The sequence below is a fragment of the Rosa rugosa genome, chromosome 2 (genome assembly GCF_958449725.1).
Source record: "Rosa rugosa chromosome 2, drRosRugo1.1, whole genome shotgun sequence".
In the NCBI taxonomy this organism is placed as follows: Eukaryota; Viridiplantae; Streptophyta; class Magnoliopsida; order Rosales; family Rosaceae; genus Rosa; species Rosa rugosa.
This window is the reverse complement of record NC_084821.1, coordinates 42589537-42609293: the sequence shown is the minus strand read 5'-3', so window position 1 is coordinate 42609293 and position 19757 is coordinate 42589537. Positions and strand designations below refer to the sequence as shown.

Sequence of the window (19757 nt, the reverse complement as noted above, 5' to 3'; positions counted from 1 at the left end):
TGTATTTCAGAAATTCTTCAAGTATGAATAAAAGTTCATACACACTTTTTTTTATTTTAATTCTATATTTATTTTTAATCAAAACACATTATTTTGTATTGTTATTTGGCGAAAATATTATATATCTGGGAGGCCACATTTTAATTCTTCGCCTCAGGCCGTTGGAATCTCAAGACCGGCCCTGGCCCTGTGCTTCCGGTATTTGTGCTTGAGAGGTATATATATACCAATATATATATATATGTACACACACATGTAAATTATGGTCTGACAACAGCTCTACTCTTCTCTGTGACTATCTCATCAATCAAACAGTATGAGCATTACTAAACTCTTATAATCAAAATCAAAAGCAAAAGGCGCTCAATTGTTCTTAGAAGAAAAACTCAAGGAAAACGAAAACAAAATTGCACAAACGAAAATGAAAAACTCAAGCAAGCTCTTTCTTCTTGAAATTGAGCAGAAACGGATTTACCTGTAAATTGGATCAGTATTGTCGGAAGCAGAGCAGCAGAGAGTGTAGCAAGCCATCTGATTCGAAACTCAACTAACAAGAGTCTCGAGGTTTCTAGAGCTGGCAATGAGGAATGTTCACTCTCATAAAATTGAAGATTGATTGAGTTCAGAGAGAGTGAAAGAGATTGAAAGATAGAGAGGTGAGTGAGTTGAGGTGAGGAGGATGAGGACGAGGACGAGGAGGGGAGACTCGAATTGAAGGGATTCTGGTTTTGGGTGGGTAAATTGAGGTAATATGGGAAGCGGAGATCAAAATCTCGCGTGTGAGGGGGACTAAAATCCATTTTGACAATGGTATCGCGGTAATTTAAAAAAAAATTATTTTAATCGTAGTTGGGCATGAAAAATCAGGGATTAAGCCTGCTATTCTCCTTGACCTTAGGTTTCGTGTCCTTATTTGTATGGAACTTACAAAAGTTTAGATTTCTGTTTTTCCAACTTTTGTCTGGTGCTACTATGGAGTTTTCTAATTTTTTTTTTTTATCTGGTTTATCATCTAAATCCATCCATAAGAAACAATCATCTTTCTTATGGCTTATATTCTTTTCTAGGATATTTTTCATAAAAAAAAAAATCATATAGAAGCCAAAGTAGAGTCATCATAGAATTAATGTACCATTTTTTTCTAAATTTTTTCCGGGCGAAAGAAAGTGTTCTTCGACGGGCCATGTTCCCCCAGCCACAACCTCTACCAATGGATTAAGACGAAGATCAACCACCACGTATCTGGATCCCGAGAACGGATCCGATCCCATGAACAGTGTCAAGCACCCACACAGCAACCAAAGTCGCCACCGTATAGTGCTGTCAAGCCATCGCGAAGACAAGGAGGAGATCCAAGATGAATCTACAAGTGTCTTTGACATTACGCTTAATGTTGTTAACGTGGTAGATTCAATTAAAATTAAATTAGCTAATATATACATGAGGTGATTGTTTATACATAGAAAAATAGACCAATGCACAAACATAGTTTATTTGATGTTTTTTGGAAACAAAACCTTTAGCACATCAGTTTCCTTCCATTACCATAAATATTTACATAAAAAATTCAATCTCCAATGGAAATGAAACAATTAAAATGGATCCAACACAAAATCATTGACATGACACCACAGATACTGAACCCAAATTTCAAAGTATTAGAAGAGACTGAGCAAATGCAATTAACGTACAACATCCATAGGTTGTAAGGAAGTAGATATAACCTTCTTCAATTGCAACAAAGTAGTCCCTCTTCTTTGAACCGGTTACTTGCATGTGTAATCATAGCTTACAACAAAATTTCTAAACAAATCTCTATTTGAGAGTTTTCATCTAAAACCCTAATGTTAATTTGGAGAACTCATAATATAAATTATTCATCATGTAGACAAAAAACCCATATCGGATGATAAAACCCCAAAATATTACTCAAGATAACCAAGAATTACACATACAACCCTAAATCAAAATGTCAAAAACACAACTTCCTAATTCAATTGACTGACGTTTCACACTTATATGAAATCCAATAACAATATTATAACCTTACGAAATAAGTTCATAATGGAGTGATATTCTGCAGATATGTAGGTGGAGAGAATAAGAGTTTCTTTCCGTATTGATGTCGATTTCTTTTGGTTCAGTCCAGAATGAAGTCGAGTATAAAAATAAAGATTTCAGATAATATAACATATTACAATAAGCGTCTAGAGTAATTTCCGAAATAATATCAGAAATCTGTACAGGAGACTTGTATTCTAACAAGCACCAACTAGCAAATAGTGCACAAATAGCTACTCCATTTACTTTAACATAGCAGTGACACAGCGGAAAGATAACTTGATATGTAACCCGATTACAACATAGCATAATTACCAGCTTTAGCACAGCTTTCCTCCTATGTTGCCGCTGGAGACTAGATCCAACGACACTTAGTCTCACCCTGCCACTAGGCGGTAACAACCACTTGACAAAGCAAGATAATCTTCTCCTACCCAGAGCAGACAAGGCACTTTGAGTGCATACACAGGCACAAAGCCTGACTAGCTCTACACAAAAAGTGTAGATACTTATTACTCGCAATAAGCGAAAATAATCTAAGCAAACAAAATAATTAACTATAAATAGAATAAAATCTGAGATAGGGCCCACAATGTGAACCCAACCCATAACTCTTGCCCAAATCGGGCCCAGAGCCAAAGCCCAGGCCCAAACATCACCGTGCCCAAGCCGACAATCGAGCCTGCAGGAGACGCCACTCCACCGTCTCGCCTGTACCACCCGTATCTTCCGACCACCGGCAGCATCACCACCGCCCCCAACTTGACGCAGAGCGATCGCGATCCCAATAGAGGCGCTGCTCCTCCCCAGATTGAAAACAATCAACCAAAGGAAGATCGGATCTGGCTGATCCGATCCGGGCATCAACGATCCCAGCATTGTCGCCATGAAGAGATCACCACCAGGCGACCTCCGATCTGGCGATATCAACTCGAACCCACCCTCAAGCCGCCTGCGCTTCGTTCTGGAGTCAAAAGACGCTGGCTCTGCCGCTAGCCGCCGTTGTTCCTCCCCATCAGATCCTCTAACCGATCCTGACGGTGGTGCCAATCCCGCGCAGCTCTTACTCTGATTGGGCCTCTCTCCTTCGGACACGCGGTCCCTTCGAGCCCGTCCGACGACGACGCCGCAAGGGCGCGCCGTCGGACAGGGCATGACTCTCAACGCTTTAGGTTTTCTCCTCCGCTTATTATAATCAGGGGTTTAGGCTCAATGTCCCCCCCCCTTGTATTCGACAGTTTCATTAATCAAGGCTTGAGGGCAGCCGCACCAGCTTTTTATTAAAAAAAAAAAAAAAAATATTACATGAGGGCAATTTTGGTAAAATCAAGAAAGTTAAATTTTGGGAAGCAGCATTCTAGAAGTTTGTAATCTACCTAGGAAAGTAGGAGCTTTAATTATAAGTTGATGGTTGTTGATTTATCAAACAAGTTCACATGCTTAATTTAAGAAATAATTAAGTAGTTATTTCATAATTACCTCGGGGCAAACTAGGCTTTAATCTTGATAAAAATAAGTTTATGGAGGTCCATGCCAATGGTAACGAAGTATCAAATGTATGGTGGCTCAGACTAGATTATTATGTAGTACCTGGAATATCAATTGTAAGATGATCTGGCCTGATATCATTAGTTTACATAGCAAACACTTGCTGCTGATTGGTTAGATTAATTTTTTATTTTGTTTTTTGCTCGTTGTGTTCACCTCCCTCAAAGGTTGCGGTGATGTTCGAAAACATCAGATAACCCTTCTCCTTTTTCAAAGTTGATGGGGAAGTTAATGCAAATGCACTCAAACTCTAATACTGTTGAGATCAATTACAGCCGAATTAGAAAAGCCATCGTAAGAAGCAACTACCACCATTGTCTTGTCGAAATGCCATGAACCATCTTGTCGCACCCCATCAAGAGTGGAGCCACACATGCTCCGCAAAGCATCGGAGATCGGCCTCTTAGATTTGAATATCATCACGGGCAAGGTTTTAAATATCAGTATCTTCATATCTATCGGTACTTTGAAAAATAGAGATATCAGAAATATCGGGGATACAGGATAATAAAATGTCGTTTTTGAAAAAAGTCAATTTATTAGAAATTGAGAATTACATATGAATGTTAACTTCATCTACATCCAAAAATAGACTCTAGGCGATGGAAAAGCCGCTCGCTGGTCTACGAAAATGCAATAATCAGACCAAGACATATGACCCATATAGTGCGAATTGTAGTGATGAACATGATAGTTATAGATCTCTTTAAAGCTGCCAACTATTTCCCCTATAAGGGGATAATAAGGATGAACCCAACTGGATGACTGATCATATACTTCTCCATATTGATTATATCCATAAGCATCATAACCAAATTGATTGTTGCTTTTATGAGATTCATTTGAGATCCCACTGCGCTCTGTACCTAAATTGATAGAGTCAAAACTTAAGGCAATTGAAGAAACATCAGATGGGGTACTTTGATCATCAGTTGCACCTCTAGTCCTCCTCCCATATCGGGTCTTCTCTTGAGCACCATGACCAGCTGTTCTCACTCCGTACTCTGCACTCTCTTCTCATCATGTCATCCATATATGGTTCCTTGACTTCCTTCTGCAATGTCATTTGGCCTCATTTGAATAATTGAACCTTTGACTTCTTTCTATTATTCAACTATAGAGTTACAAGCTACATACAGAGTTACAGACATAGTCACAGACTACACAGTACCAATTAATCTCTCCTCACACAGATTTGCATTTAGAGAATTACTTCTCACCCAAAATCGCCTTGAGGGTATTTCTACTCACCTAGATTCACCTTAAGGGGATTTTTTTTCTCACTTAGATTCGCCTTGAGGGGATTTTCTACTCACCTAGATTCACCTTGAGGGGATTTCTCCTCACTCAGATTTGCCTTGAGGAGATCTCTCTTCACACAGATTTTCAGTTAGAGAATTACTAAGTTTTTTTTAATTTTTATATCAAATTTTACAAATATTTCTTCACTTTATCGGGGATATATCGCAAATATCTAATATATCGGGGATATTTGACGATGTCGGAGAAATTTCGCAGAAACGGTAGAAGATAATATATTTACCCCCCAAGATATATCAGTCCGTCGAAAAAAGAAGATATCGAGGGATATATCGGAAATTTCGCAGATATTTAAAACCTTGATCACGGGGTTTCCAAATCTTTCTATACATACCCTAAAAAATCACAGTATAACACGGATGTACCACCATCAGCGATTAAAGACCGACTTATAGAAACTAACCGACGGTGGGGTAGCTAGAACGTTTAATAAGAGCGGTCAAAAATTTAGTTTCATCTTTCAAGTGAAAAATTTATACTCAATGAAGAAAGAAGGAAAAAGGAGAAAAATCTTAATTTCCTCACAAGAGTGACTTAAATCTATAGCACATGGAGATTTTACTCAAAAACTAAATTAAAAAAAAAATCATGAAATGCAAAAGAAATATAAAGAGTTAGAGGAATATTTTGATAATGAAGTTCATATTTTGGCGATACTCTTCATGTTGTTTTATGAGGTATCATTATAAAAATTTAATATTACTATTTCAAATTAAAAAGTATTTGTAATTATAAACGGATCAGATTAGCGGATTAGGTATCCGTTAATCTGGCGGATACAGATTTGGATTAAGCTATCAACAATCTGTCGGGTTAACAGAGCGGTCGGGTTGAAATTTTTTTATCAATAAACGGATTCTGTTTTAGATTGATCCACTCTCAATCCGGTCTATTTATAGGTCTAAGTATAAGATATCTATAACAAAAAAGCTAAGTTCGGGGGTCTTTGACCCTCCTCAACCCTAACTGGTTACGTCCTTGACCAGAATGCATACAGGTTTCAATTATTTATGTGTTTGTATTTCGAAAGTAAAAAGAATACAAAGTAAAAGAAATACAAATGGTAGTAAATTTATTCCAATTAAATTCTTGAGTTCTTAATTCACAAGAAATTATTATTTTTCCTAATATATTCCACAATATCGCAATTCTATTAGTAAAAGGAAGCTTCTATTCATACATCCAAAACTTGTATTTGGACCTCTTAACTTTTTTGTAATTTTAGAAATCCAATTTTACCCTTAATTAAAAAAAAAAACTTTAACTTCTTCTGCAGCCATTTATCTTTGCTAGAGCTTGTTCATCTGCAGGTGTGAATGTGGTCATCCTCTTGATGTGTATAGATCCATGGCAAACCACAAACCCACTCGTTGTTTGTTATCAATTTTGATTCCCTTCGCACCAGGGTGTGGGATATTAAAAGAGACTTTGAACTTTTTCAGAAAGAATTGTTAGAATTTTCAAGAAGTTTGCATTTGTACAGTTTGACACATTGTTCTGCAAAAGAATAATTGTTCTAGATTTACCAAATTAAAGAAATCGCATTTGTCAAGAATTTTTAGTTAAACACCTACATAATTTTTTCAAGAGATGTCATATATAGCTTCATTTGAACTGCATAACATTAAACTTCAATTTTATTTGAAAGGGTGTTCTTGACAAAAGTGCAAATTAAATGTCAGATGACCATGAACATTTATGAGGGGTTTATTGTGAAATTTAGAAGTAGAGGTCTATATACTAAATGAGTAGGTATAAATAGAACCACTTTTAGTAAAATTAATTGACATGTTGCCATAATGTATGGAGGGAAAGGTGCCAGAAGAATAACAAAGAGAAAAAGAATATAATGTATGGAGGGAAAGGTACCAGAAGAATGTGGTGTTGACTGGAAGTCAAATAAACGACAAAAGCAAAAGCAACCAATTGAGAAGCACTACTTCGCATATCGCAATTGCCTATCTCTATCTACAGGAGCACTGGAGGAGAATTTTATTTACACGTACAGAAATGGAGAGAGTGGGTAATTACGGATAACAAAACCACCACCACTCATATACATGTCCTCTCACTGCCTCTTCCGTACTCTGTTTTTCTTTCTTCTTCAAAAAGATTGATAGACCGAAAAGTCCAGGTGGTATTAATTAAGCCTGCAGCTCTGATCGAGCTCGCAACATATCGATATCTAAAATCCATCTATTCATGTTGAGAATGGTTCTGCAACTGGAACTGCATCTCTTTCTTTGCTTCATAATTCTTATCAGTACCCCCCTAAATCTTTCATTAGCTTTTGATTTAGAACTAGGCGCTGATGAGTTTAAAAGAGATGACTTCCCTCCCCCACCGGACTTTGTTTTTGGTGCTTCCTCCTCTGCTTATCAGGTACGGACGTCCGGTATTATAATTTCCACTTTCCAAAACAGAAAGCTAGCTAGAGATGAAAGAAGAAAATCAATGACGGGCCTGGATTTGCTTCAACAGGTGGAAGGTGCTGCGGACCAAGAAGGAAGAACCCCAAGCATCTTGGACACCTATGCGCATGCTGGTTAGCTCCTACTATTTTTTTATTTTAATTTTTAAGCATCTCTCTAATAATAAAAAGTGCCTGGAAGTTGGGTGCGGATGTTTAGTGGGGTGATAAAACAGTGATTTCTCATTTGTGAGGGTGTTGGAACCTCATTCAAAACATGGGTTGGTGAGGTGAGATTTTTTTTAAAAAAAAAGGTGGCTAGAAGTTAAATATAGAATTATAGATAATCAACTTTTGACTTGAAAAACAAAATGTTGAAAACTGGAAAAAATAAAACATTGGAGCATTTGGTTTTTAACTTTTTACTATTTTCTCACGTCTGTGTCCTGTCTAGCTATATATGACTATATACTTTGGCAAAAGTTAAATTTGATTTTCATTTGGATCTTTTGTTGGAGTGATAAAATTGTTCTTTGTGCCTAACTATCAAAGCAGACACAGTAATACTAAGAATTTGCACTTTTCACGTCTCGAGGTGCAACCCATTTAAAACAATGATAGAGGGCATTTTATAATACTGAATTTGGCAGTTGACCAAAGTTAGCAATTTGCTATAGTTGCACGCATATTCCAGACTTGTGGAGATCATTACTAAGTATAAAAATTCAGGGAAAATGCATGGAGCCACCGGAGATGTAGCCTGTGATGAGTATCATAAATACAAGGTACGCATATTAAGTTTTCAGATGATCTTTAATTTCAATATATATAATTATAGGGTGGTGCTATTCACACACTTATTTTCTCTATTCACACACCTCCTCTGTTTTTCTATTAATTTAATTTAATTTTCTTTTACAAATTATCCTAACTACACTCCCTTACAATTATGTTTTTTTTTTTTTTCTATTTGGCAAGTCAATCATGAATCAACCATCATTATACAATAAATCAATTTTTTTTTGCTACTAAGATATTATGATACAAAGATCTTCCAAGTAACACTAATTTTCAACAGTAAATATGGTTTTGCTTTCCACACTCTGATTGTTAGGTAAAAAGGTACCGGATCTAATTCAACATTGTGAAAAGAATGTCAATACAATAACTAATTGGTTATTTAGAGTAGTAGTTATAGTTACTGAACTAAAATGTATAACATGGTAAAAAAAGTTGGTACATATATAAATATGAAATGCATAAACTATAGTTGGGGCTGCAAAACCAGAGAGTAAAGCCCAGAGAGTAAAAAGTTGCACATGAACTTACAGTAGCAAAGAGCAAGCTATCCTTATCACAACACATTTAATTCCTTTCAACTAGAAGCAGTGATAAAATTGTCAGCACAAATACTTCAATAATGTATATTGGAGCATGAATTACCCAAATAATTTGATAGAAAATAACAAAAACCAATGTACCAGTCCACAACATTGCTTCATAAAAATAAAAGCTAATAAACAAGAGTAACTAGAAGCATCAAAACCAATCAACCCTCAATAAAAAACACAAACCCTTGTTGAAATTCATCTCTCCCCCACAAACAACCACTCCTTATCTCTGAACACCCCCCCCCCCCTCCCCCAACTCATATTTGTATAATTTTCTTATGACAAAATCTTTTGTATTCTAGCATAATATAGTAGAACAAAACATGTCTGTAATCATAAGGATATCATTATTAGGCTGTTGTAAAGTTCTATAGTTGCTCAATAGATTGAAATACACCAAATAATTTCAGTTAGAATCTTACCAGGAATGATGGATTCAAAGGGACTCGAATGATCGCTGTACTCATATTTTTCTTGCATGTCTCCATTGCAAATCAAGTGTAAAATTTTCTCCAAATATGGGTCTAAAGTTGCTTGTTTTGCTTTGATTGAACTTCAAAGCATCACATTAGAGAGATACAATGACTATGCTAAAGAAGTTTTTGATGAAAAAAACAAGGAGGAATCGAAAAGAGTTTTGAAGTCCTCTGTGCCTGTGAGAAAATAAGGGTTTAGGATTTGGAGATGATTGAATTGCCAAATAGAAAAAGAAAGAAAAAAAAAAAAAAACTTAATTGCAAGAGATGGTAGTTAGGGTAATTTGTAAAAAAAAAATGATTTAAAGTAATAGAAAAATAGAGGGGGTGTGCGAATAGAGAAAAATTGTGTGTGAATAGCACCACCCTAATTATATATATATATATATATATATATATATTATATATATATATATATTTTTGAAATAGCGATTAATATCATTAGATCAACTGCCAAAATGTAAGAGTCTACATACACTTAAATATTTCTATCTAAGTAATGCTAATCATTACAAGTCTATATGATCTCACTTGTGAAACCGAACCTACAAACAAAGAAACTCTGTGTCTTGTAGAGTAAAATCATTTACTAACATTCCAATAGCCTGCAGGCACGCAATTGTGGTATCAACAGAAAGCTACTTCCTAGCAAACAAATAGAAGCACCTCATTATCCATCAGCCACTTCAAAAAAAAAAAATGTTAATCATATTTCAGATAATTACTAACTCCCTTAGCGGTCATGATCCAAAAATGATTGGTCATGGATCATATATCGACCCAACTGTCAAGAAGGTCCACCTTTTAGGCCAGATCCACCTTTATCACTAAGTGATAAATGAAGGTGGCAATACACTCTCCTTGAAATCCCATGGAGTAGGCCCAAATAGCCGATATGTGAGACAAGACCCAAAGGCCCAAGCTCATACAAGAGCAATGCTAGCAGAAGCACAGGCCATCTTCTGCAACCTCATCGACGCCGCCCCTACAATACAATATTAGAAAAGTGACAAATAAAAATATAATTTATAAGTGAGTTGCTCACATCCAATTGTATCGAGACATTTTGTGATTAAAAACCAACATCTACCGGGTGGTTAAGTTAGGATAATATCGGTACAATGGTGGGTCACGGGCTACGTTTATCGCTGTTTAACATGGTATTAGAGCATGTCTCTCTCCAATCATGTCTCCAATTGTCATGCACCTGATTTGGGTTCATTACATTGGACATCAGAAATATTTCAATTGGAATGTTAATTAACGAAGTCTGATGTGGGGCTTGTGTTCCAATTTTCGATGTGGGAGTTGGATTTGTTAATTGATTCGTCAAGTCTCTATTGTGGGACTTGTGCCCCAATTTCTAATGTGAAAATTTGATTTGTTAATTGATTATACGTGCAGACTCTAGAGCTAGGTTGCATGTGAGGGAGCGTGTTAGAGACAAAAGATCCCACATTAGAAAAGTGAAAATTAAAAATGTAATTTATAAGTGAGTGACTCACACCTAATTGTAACAAGGCATTTTGTGATTAAAACTCAACACTTACTAGGTGGTTAAGTTGAGACAATATCGATACAGTGGTGGGTCACGGGCCACGCTTGTTGCTGTTTAACAAAAACCGATCTTCTGCACCAAACCCGGCAGCCTTCGATCTACCTCAGAAGTCTTGCCTTCCCGTACAACTTCACCAGACCCGAGCCCTTCTCCAACTCTGCCGTACAGCTTCACCCTGAAGCCAATATATGTACTTGCACTGTTGCTTTGCAAATATGATAATTGTTGCTTGGTAAAAGTATTTATAAGAATAGTATATTGTTAGCTATTTGACATCTCGAGGTTGGGAAGATTAATCTATGGTACTTTGTAGTAAGACCTAAAAATAAAAAAAATAACTTGAGCGAACAATTTTGAAAGAGGTCGATCTTGAGTTGTTTCATTGCACATAGTAGTAGACCTGTAAATGGACCGGATTTTGATCCGGACCCGCTCCAGATCCGTGGCTATTGGACGGGTTTGGATCGAAAATTTTGATCCATTGATCCGTTAATGATCCGAATCCGTTAACCCATTTATTTAACGGATCAAATACGAATTTAGGTCGATCCGATCCGTTAATGATCCGGCCCGTTTTTATAATAATAAAATATTATTTTTTATTAATATATTATTATTTAAAAAATATATATAATATAAAATATGAAAAATTTCTAATACAATTAATCTAAGGGACAGTCCACCACCCAAGATTCCAAGAAGTATTAAGAATTTTGATAACGTAATTCAAAAAAAAGAATTTTGATAACGTATATAATTCTACTTTTGGTGATAGTTTTCATGTTGTTTTAATATTTTATTAATATATTATGAGGTATAATGATATAAATTTAATATTACTATTTAAAATTTTAAAATATTTGAAATTATAAACGGGTCGGATTAGCGGATCGGGTATCCGTTAATCCGGCGGATACGGATTTGGATCGAGCTATCAATGATCCGCCGGGTTAACGGAGCGGGTTTGGATCGAATTTTTTTTTAAGTAAACGGATTTAGATTTAGGTCGATCCGATCCAAATCCAGTCAATTTACAGGTCTACATAGTAGTCTTCTTTCCCGAAATATCCTAGTTTGGGGATATATAATTGATGGCTTTGTTGGTGGAAGTAAGCTGGCTAGGTTCTGTTGCAACAACTCTAGTTTGAAATGGTTGAATTAATTTATTGTTGTTGTGATATCCATCCGTTCATCATATAATGATGATTTTCACTGTAGGAAGATGTGCAACTAATGGTGGATACTGGTTTAGAGGCGTATAGATTTTCTATCTCATGGTCAAGACTTATACCCAGTACGTATATATTAGTACGTTACCACGTAGGATTAGTCGATCCATAAATTCTATATATAGATTACGTTCGTATGAACTGATATTTATTGTATGTACGTGTTATTGCTCCAGATGGAAGAGGACCTGTGAATCCAAAGGGTCTACAATATTACAACAATCTAATTGACCAACTAATCAGCAAAGGTAACCAAACACGTATATATATGTATGCTTGTAAGTTTCATGTATGTGTATATATACACCCTTCCACTAAGGGATTTTTTATTTTATTTTTCTTATTGTCATTTCAATGGATCTCTTGTGGAACTCACTTTTCGACTACATTTCAACATTTTGGCCATTCAGTTTTTTTTAATTATAATATGTAAATCACTTCTAGAAATGTTAAGTCAAATTGATGATCATTAAGACATTCATAATAATAATTTACGTTTCTAAACATGAACGGTTCAGGTTTGACATATTTGGTTCGTCCATTGATTTGATCTGACTCGATACCTTAACGATCATCAATTTGGCTGAAAATTCGCAGAGATGATCTACTCATTGAACTCTAAAAAGCTGAACAGTCGAGATGCCTATATATGATCGAACATGGGTCTCATAAGCGATCCCTTAACCAAAAAAAAAAATCCCTTATTAGAAAGCCCCCAAGATACATGTCTTTATCTTGTGTGTGTGTGTGTGTTTGTTTGTTCAGTTAACAAATCAATTTGAAGCAAATGCAGGAATCCAGCCTCATGTTACTTTACACCACAGTGATCTCCCACAGGCACTCGACGATGAGTATGGAGGATGGGTTAGCCCACAGATTGTGTATGTAGAAATAGTATCTCATATGTACACACACACACAGAGTTATATATATATATAATAAAATGTGAATGATCTTGAAGATAAATATTGAATATTGGATTTGATTGGATTCTGATATTGCAGAAAAGACTTCACTGCATATGCAAATGTTTGCTTCGCGTTAGGCATTGGACTACTATGAATGAGCCAAATGTATTTGTACTCGGGGGTTATGATATTGGATTCCTTCCACCGTCACGATGTTCAGCTCCATTTGGTTTTAATTGCTCCAAGGGTAACTCCTCAACTGAGCCCTACATGGCCATTCATAATTTCTTGCTATCTCATGCATCAGCTGCTGCACTCTACAAGCAAACCTACCAGCACAAGCAGCGTGGGTTTATAGGCATCAATGTATTTGCCTATTGGTTTATTCCTCGAACCGAAACCCATCAAGACAAAGTTGCTGCTCAAAGAGCTATGGACTTCTACTTTGGTTGGTAAGTACCGTTGATTAATTGCCTTAATTCATTATAATTAGTTGATGATCGATATCGAATCGAAGTGATATATGTCTGTCAGGGTTATGCATCCTTTGGTGTTTGGAGAGTACCCTCAAGTAATGAAAGAGAATGCAGGCTCTAGACTTCCGACGTTCACCAGTGCTGAGTCTTCAAAGGTCAAAGGCTCGTTGGACTTCATCGGACTCAATTACTATAACACATTGTATGCCAAGGACAACTCTGCCGCCCTAAACATTCCAAAAAGAGACTATATGGCTGATTCGGCAATCCAGATTTCTCGTATGATGATTTTTACATTCTGCTTCTTTTTCTTTAATATTTCGTTTTCGTTTTGTGTATATCTCGCAAGTGTTTCTTATTACTAATATATTAGATATGCATGCACGCGTGCAGCTTTGGATCACAATACATCAACGTTTGAGGTATGTACGAACAATTCATTGGTAACTACTAACTAATACTTGTAGTTCTGTTAACTGATGCATATATCAGCTAAGCTTAACTAATTGGATTGGATGGATGAATCAGTATCCGATAACACCTTGGGGTATGGAAGAACTGTTGGAATATATCAAACAAAACTACGGCAATCCTCCCTTATATATCCATGAAAATGGTAACTATTGATTAGTTTTCTCTATCTCGTCGCTCATAGTATGTATTCGTTATACTATTATTAAATCTTGATGTATGATGGATGGATGGATGGATGTGCAGGTCAACGAACTCGACGCAATTCATCGTTGGAGGATTGGTCCAGAATCGAATATTTGCATGGACACATTCACAGTTTGCTTAATGTTTTAAGGTATGCAGCTACCTACAAGGCTATAACCATCTCTAACTAGCTTGCTTAACATATTAAGATATAAAATTTTAATTATTCTATGTTTATGAAGTTAAATCAGTTGTTTCAAATCTAATGACGGAGATTATAAACGATGTGTATGAAACAAATTTGATGTGTATGAAACTAGGAATGGATCAAATGCCAGAGGCTATTTTACCTGGTCTCTCTTGGATTCACTTGAGCTTTTGGATGGCTATGAATCAAGCTACGGCCTTTACTACATCGATCTGGACGATCCTGATTTAAAAAGACAGCCTAAACTCTCTGCGCATTGGTACTCAAAGTTTCTGAAGAACAAAAACTTCACTCCACGTTCAGTTTCAGATGCTGATCAACATTACTTCTTTCAGTAGATAATTTTGTTGTTAATTAGATCCATGTATATATGTTTGAAGTTAAACTTATTCATCACTTCAAGCATTATCAAAACTAGATGGAGAATGAAAACTTTTTTTTTTCTTCTTTACACTCAAATATTCTTGGCTTAATTCCTTTTCAGCTCTTTTTTTGTAATATTAATGTTCCGCAATGCAATAAAATGAGACTTTATAATTGTTCTAATTTGAATATAAAGTATCTCTCAGAAACATTATCCATGTAGTAAATTCCATGCAGTATTACTACAAAACAGTAATGGTACGTACTGTGACAAAACACTACAGAAATCTCTCTCATCTTTCTCATTCGCGAGAGCCGCACTAGTTTTTTCTCTCAAACCCTAGGCGCACTCATGCATTCGTCAAGCGATGCTCGTCCCCCAACGTCAGTGCTGATTTTGGTTGCGATGATGTGGTGGTTATAGGCCTTGTCTTTAAGGTCTTGGGGCGGGCTTTGCTTGGAAGTAGGACAATGATGGCTGTCGGAATCGGATCTGGTTTCGCTGCAGCGCTGAGGTGCATCGGTTCATGGGTCAGTGTCCGGCCGCATGAGCTGGTTACCAGACAGCGGCGGCTGTGGCTACGCGACGGTATTGCAGAGGTCTATAGCAGATCGAGATGTTGCCGTTCCGGGTGGGTTCTGATCGCAGAGGTGCATCAAACTCTCTGGAGGCGGCGTCGAGGTGCATCAAGATCTCTAGGGCTACACTTAGTTCTGTGGCCCGGTGGTGGCCGGCGTGGTGCCTTTGACGGTGCTGCACAGTGCGGCAGGGGCTGGGCGCCTGGGCTGGGACATGCCTGCTTGTTGTGCTTTTGGGCTGGTTTCCTTTGTGCTTTAGGGGTTTTTCTAAGGTTTAGTTTTTTATTTAGCAAATTACCATCAGATACACATTTTGAAAAGAATAGTCATGCGCAGACCGAGTTTTATTGAGATCCATGCGGTCATACAATTAAACCGTGCAAGCAAACTCTGTTTCTATTCAAATTAGTCTGTCAAATAGTATTTTACAAAAATACCCTTCTAACTGTGGCCAACATTTCTGTCAGTTTCCTCTTGTTTCTTCTTAGTTTGAGATAAAATCTGCATCTGACATTTGATATGTATCTAGAAATGCTCAAAATAGCGTGAAATAATTTTTTCAAGTCTATTGTATCACAATAACATGAGAATATAGTATTTTTGCATAAGTATTACAATGAGTTTGAGCAATTCAGATACTGTAAAACACAGGTTGCATTTCATCTAATCTTTCATAGTTAATGTGGAAGAAATGTTAGTAGTTCTTGCACATTCTTTTAGCAATTTTTTTCACATCATTCCTCCGTCGCAAAATGAAACTCTGCATTATAAACAACAGACAGAGTTAAATATATGTCTTCAAGTTGAATTGTGCTAACATATGATAATGCTACTAAGAGACAGTGAGTTATAGGATAAACTAACCAGGCATTTCATTGGTTTTCTCAGAGGAACAAACTTTGCTCCAATTGCCAACGCAATGGGAGGACCAAAATTTCATAGCCTCAATCCCTGGAATAAACAAGCCAGAATCATGTCATTATTAAATGATAATAGCACACTAATAGCACGGGTCAATTCTCAAAACCAGCTATTGATCCAAATGGTATAAGATAAGTATCTCACATCTACAAAAACAAAGAAATTGGAAATCAGGTCTCATCAATATCCATAAATGATAAAGCTACTGACCCTCCATCAATTTCCATTAGAAGAAACAAGCACATCTCATAATATAAAGTCACTGACCCTCAATAAGCTTAGTAAAAAACGAGAACTCCATCAATTTTCATAAGAACAAACAAGCACATCTTGGAGTATATAGCTACTGATCCTCAGTAAGCTCATTAAAAAACAAGAACTCCATCAATTTTCATCAGGACATACTAGAACTTCTCAGAGTATAAAGCTACTGACCCTCAATAAGCTTAATGAAAAATGGTAACTCCATCAATATTCATAAGAACAAACAAGCACTTCGCAAAGGATAAAGCTATTGACCCTCAATGAGGTTAGTGAAAAACAAGCACTCCATCAATTTCCATTAAAACAAACAAGCACTTCTCAAAGGATAAAACTACTGACCCTCAATAAGCTTAGTAAAAAAAACGAGACTATCAATTTACATCAAAACAATCAAGCATATCTCAAAGTATAAGGCTATTGACCCTCAATAAGCTTACTAAAAAACAAAGATCATATAATTTCAAGAAACACACAAAACTCTTACTAAGAAAAATCGCAGAAAAATGATGAAAAACAAAAATTTGATTTACGTTGAATACCTTATTCGACCATGAAGCTAAAACTATTGACCTTCAGAATTAAACATAAACATGAGCTTGCAATATACATAAGGTTAGACATACAAATAAAATCATGAAGCTAAAGCTACTGACCCTCAAAAATTAAAGCTACAGATCTTTAAAGGGTTCATATAATCCTAAATTACACATATTGCAGAATTTAATGTTGGTGACTCTTAATAATCTCATAAAATTCATTTTTGTTTTTTTACTATTCTTAATCATAGAACTCATCAATTTCCTTCATAACAAACAAATCTCATAAACTAAAGCTACTGACCCTCAGAAACTGAAGCTATTGATCTTTAGAGGGTCCATATAATCCTAGATTGCACATAATGCAGCATTTTAATGCTGGTCACTCTCAGTAAGCTCATAAATTTCATTTTTTGCTATTCTTTATCTCAGAAATCATCAATATCCATCATAACAAACAAATCTCATAAACTAAAGCTACTGATCCCAAATGATACTGACCTTTTTGCTCAATCATGGATTTGCAGGCCTAGATCAATCCCTAGCTTTGCTGCCTTGCTCGACAATGGATTTGCATGCCGGAACCAAACCCTAGCTTCGTCGGCTTGCTCGACTGTAGATTTGCAGTCCCGGACCAAACCCTAACTTCGCCGTCCTGCAACGCCACCTTGCTTCGCTTTCTTGTTTCGCTACCTAGCTTTGCTGAAATGGAAGATAAGGTTTTGATTTTGGGAGAAAAGTTTGATTTTGGGAAAAAATTGAAATGAAGCTTGTGGCAATTGTCATAATTAATTAGAACTTGTTGTGCCATTTTGGTTTTGTGCAAACGGGCCGTTACTGTTACTAATCATAAAACTGACCGCATGGGCTTCATATTATAAAACTTGCGCATGGGAAGAAACAATAGCCCATTGTAGTTAATGGTCATTATCTCTTTTTTATTCCAGTAACTTCCTTTTTGTTTGGGGAAGGTAGTGGGTTTCACCTCAGTTTAACTTAGTCAGCACTGATAAAATAATGTGGGGTTCACATCCAAAACCAATTGACAAAGGATAGAGTGACCCAAATTCTTATAAACCTATAGGCAAGATCCCCAATTTCCAATGTGGGATCTATAATCTCAACACACCCCCGCACTTGTGGCGAATTTTCAAGTCATACACATTGACAGTTTATATTGGGTGACCTGGAGCCCATGTGGCCGTGAGGCATGCACACGTGGGACAACCCGCTCTAATGCCATGATAAAATAATCTAGGGTTCACATCCAAAACTAATTGACAATGGATGGAGTGACTCAAACCCTTATAAACCCATAGACAAGGTCCCCATTTTCCCATGTGGGATCTATAATCTCAACAAGCAATAGTCTACACTGCTATGCTTTCTTTTACATCAAGTTAATGAATCGCCTGGAGTACTACAATTGAGTGTATTGACGAAGGGAAATTAAGGTAGTTTTCTTTGTGTAAGCTGAAATTTGTAGTTGTGTAGGCTCTTGATTATTTGAGCAAGTATGTACTAGTAGATGGTACTCTTGTTCTCTTACCTGTTTGACCACTGATATAGGGTACAAGCATATATGAATTATCTGTAAGTGCCATTCTGGCCTTGAGATTGAATGAAATCTCAATTATTTTGTCCCAAAAAAAAAAAAAAAACAAAAAACAAAACAGTAATGATAGGAGAAATGTTCATTTTGATATTCACAAGGGTAAAATGATTTTTCGTTTTTACAAATATCATTTTTCACAATAATTCTATTATAGAATGTATCAATCTTATTCTCAAAACGTACCAATTATTATCCAAATTTAAAGTTTTCTATTATAAAATACACCACTTACTTAATGATGGTAAACTTTTTTTTTATCTCGTCAATGAGTTTGTGTACAGTATATCAATATCAAGTAGATTAATTCAATTCAAAAGTAAATTGACTTCATGTATGGATAGACTAGTTTGTGACTATTCTATTATATTGATATAAGTATATCTGAATTTAAATGTCCGTATTTTTCATTTCATCCCATTTTAAACATGTACGTATCAAATTTTTTAATTTGCCAAATCTGTATTTTATGGTCAAATTTTTTTAAGTATTTTTCATCACTAAATATTAACGCGCATTATATGCGTACATATTTTTAACGTTTAAGTCCTGTTCCCAATATTACTAACTATGTTCCAGGCTAATAGTACCAAAGTATCAAACGTGACTAATATAGTACTAGAGTATTAAGTCTAGCTACCATGATCTGAAGTTCTGAACTAATGTGATTAGTCTAGCAAACACTTGCTATTGATTGGCTGGCTTTTTTTTTTTTTTTGTTTCGCTGTCCTTGTGTTCATCTCCCCTGAAGGTCGCGATGATGTTAGAGAACACCGACGGAGGGGAGGGCAAAACCCTACAAACCATCAAGACAGAATCTGACCCCAAGGCACCGCTGCGCGGTTGCACAAGAGTCAGGGAGCCTGACTAGAGCTAGAAGCACTCTACACCATTATTAGACCCAAGAAATCATCTGTAGAGTTAACCAAACACACGCAAACAAAGAAAATTTCAACCTCTGTCATGGCCACCAACTTGAAACACCTCTTCAACCAAACCATGCCATCCACAGCTAGGTCAACTAGAACAAGCTATCATTGTTGACGACAAAGGAACTGCACTGAATCTTTCCACAATAATGATACCCTAACTTATCCTTTATACTTCTCACCATTTTCTCATTTTATAAAGTTGATGGAAGATTATACAATTGCACCCAAACTCTAATAGTGTTGAGATCGATTAGGGCTGAACTAGAAAGACCATCACAAGAAGCAACCACCACCATGGTGTTGTCGAA

At 36.3% G+C, this 19757-nt stretch overlaps 1 pseudogene; it reads left to right on the top strand.

Moving 5' to 3' along the window:
• Positions 1 to 6929: 6929 nt before the first annotated feature.
• LOC133734095 (beta-glucosidase 11-like) lies at positions 6930 to 14693 on the top strand (annotated as a pseudogene).
• The last annotated feature ends 5064 nt before the right edge of the window (positions 14694 to 19757 follow it).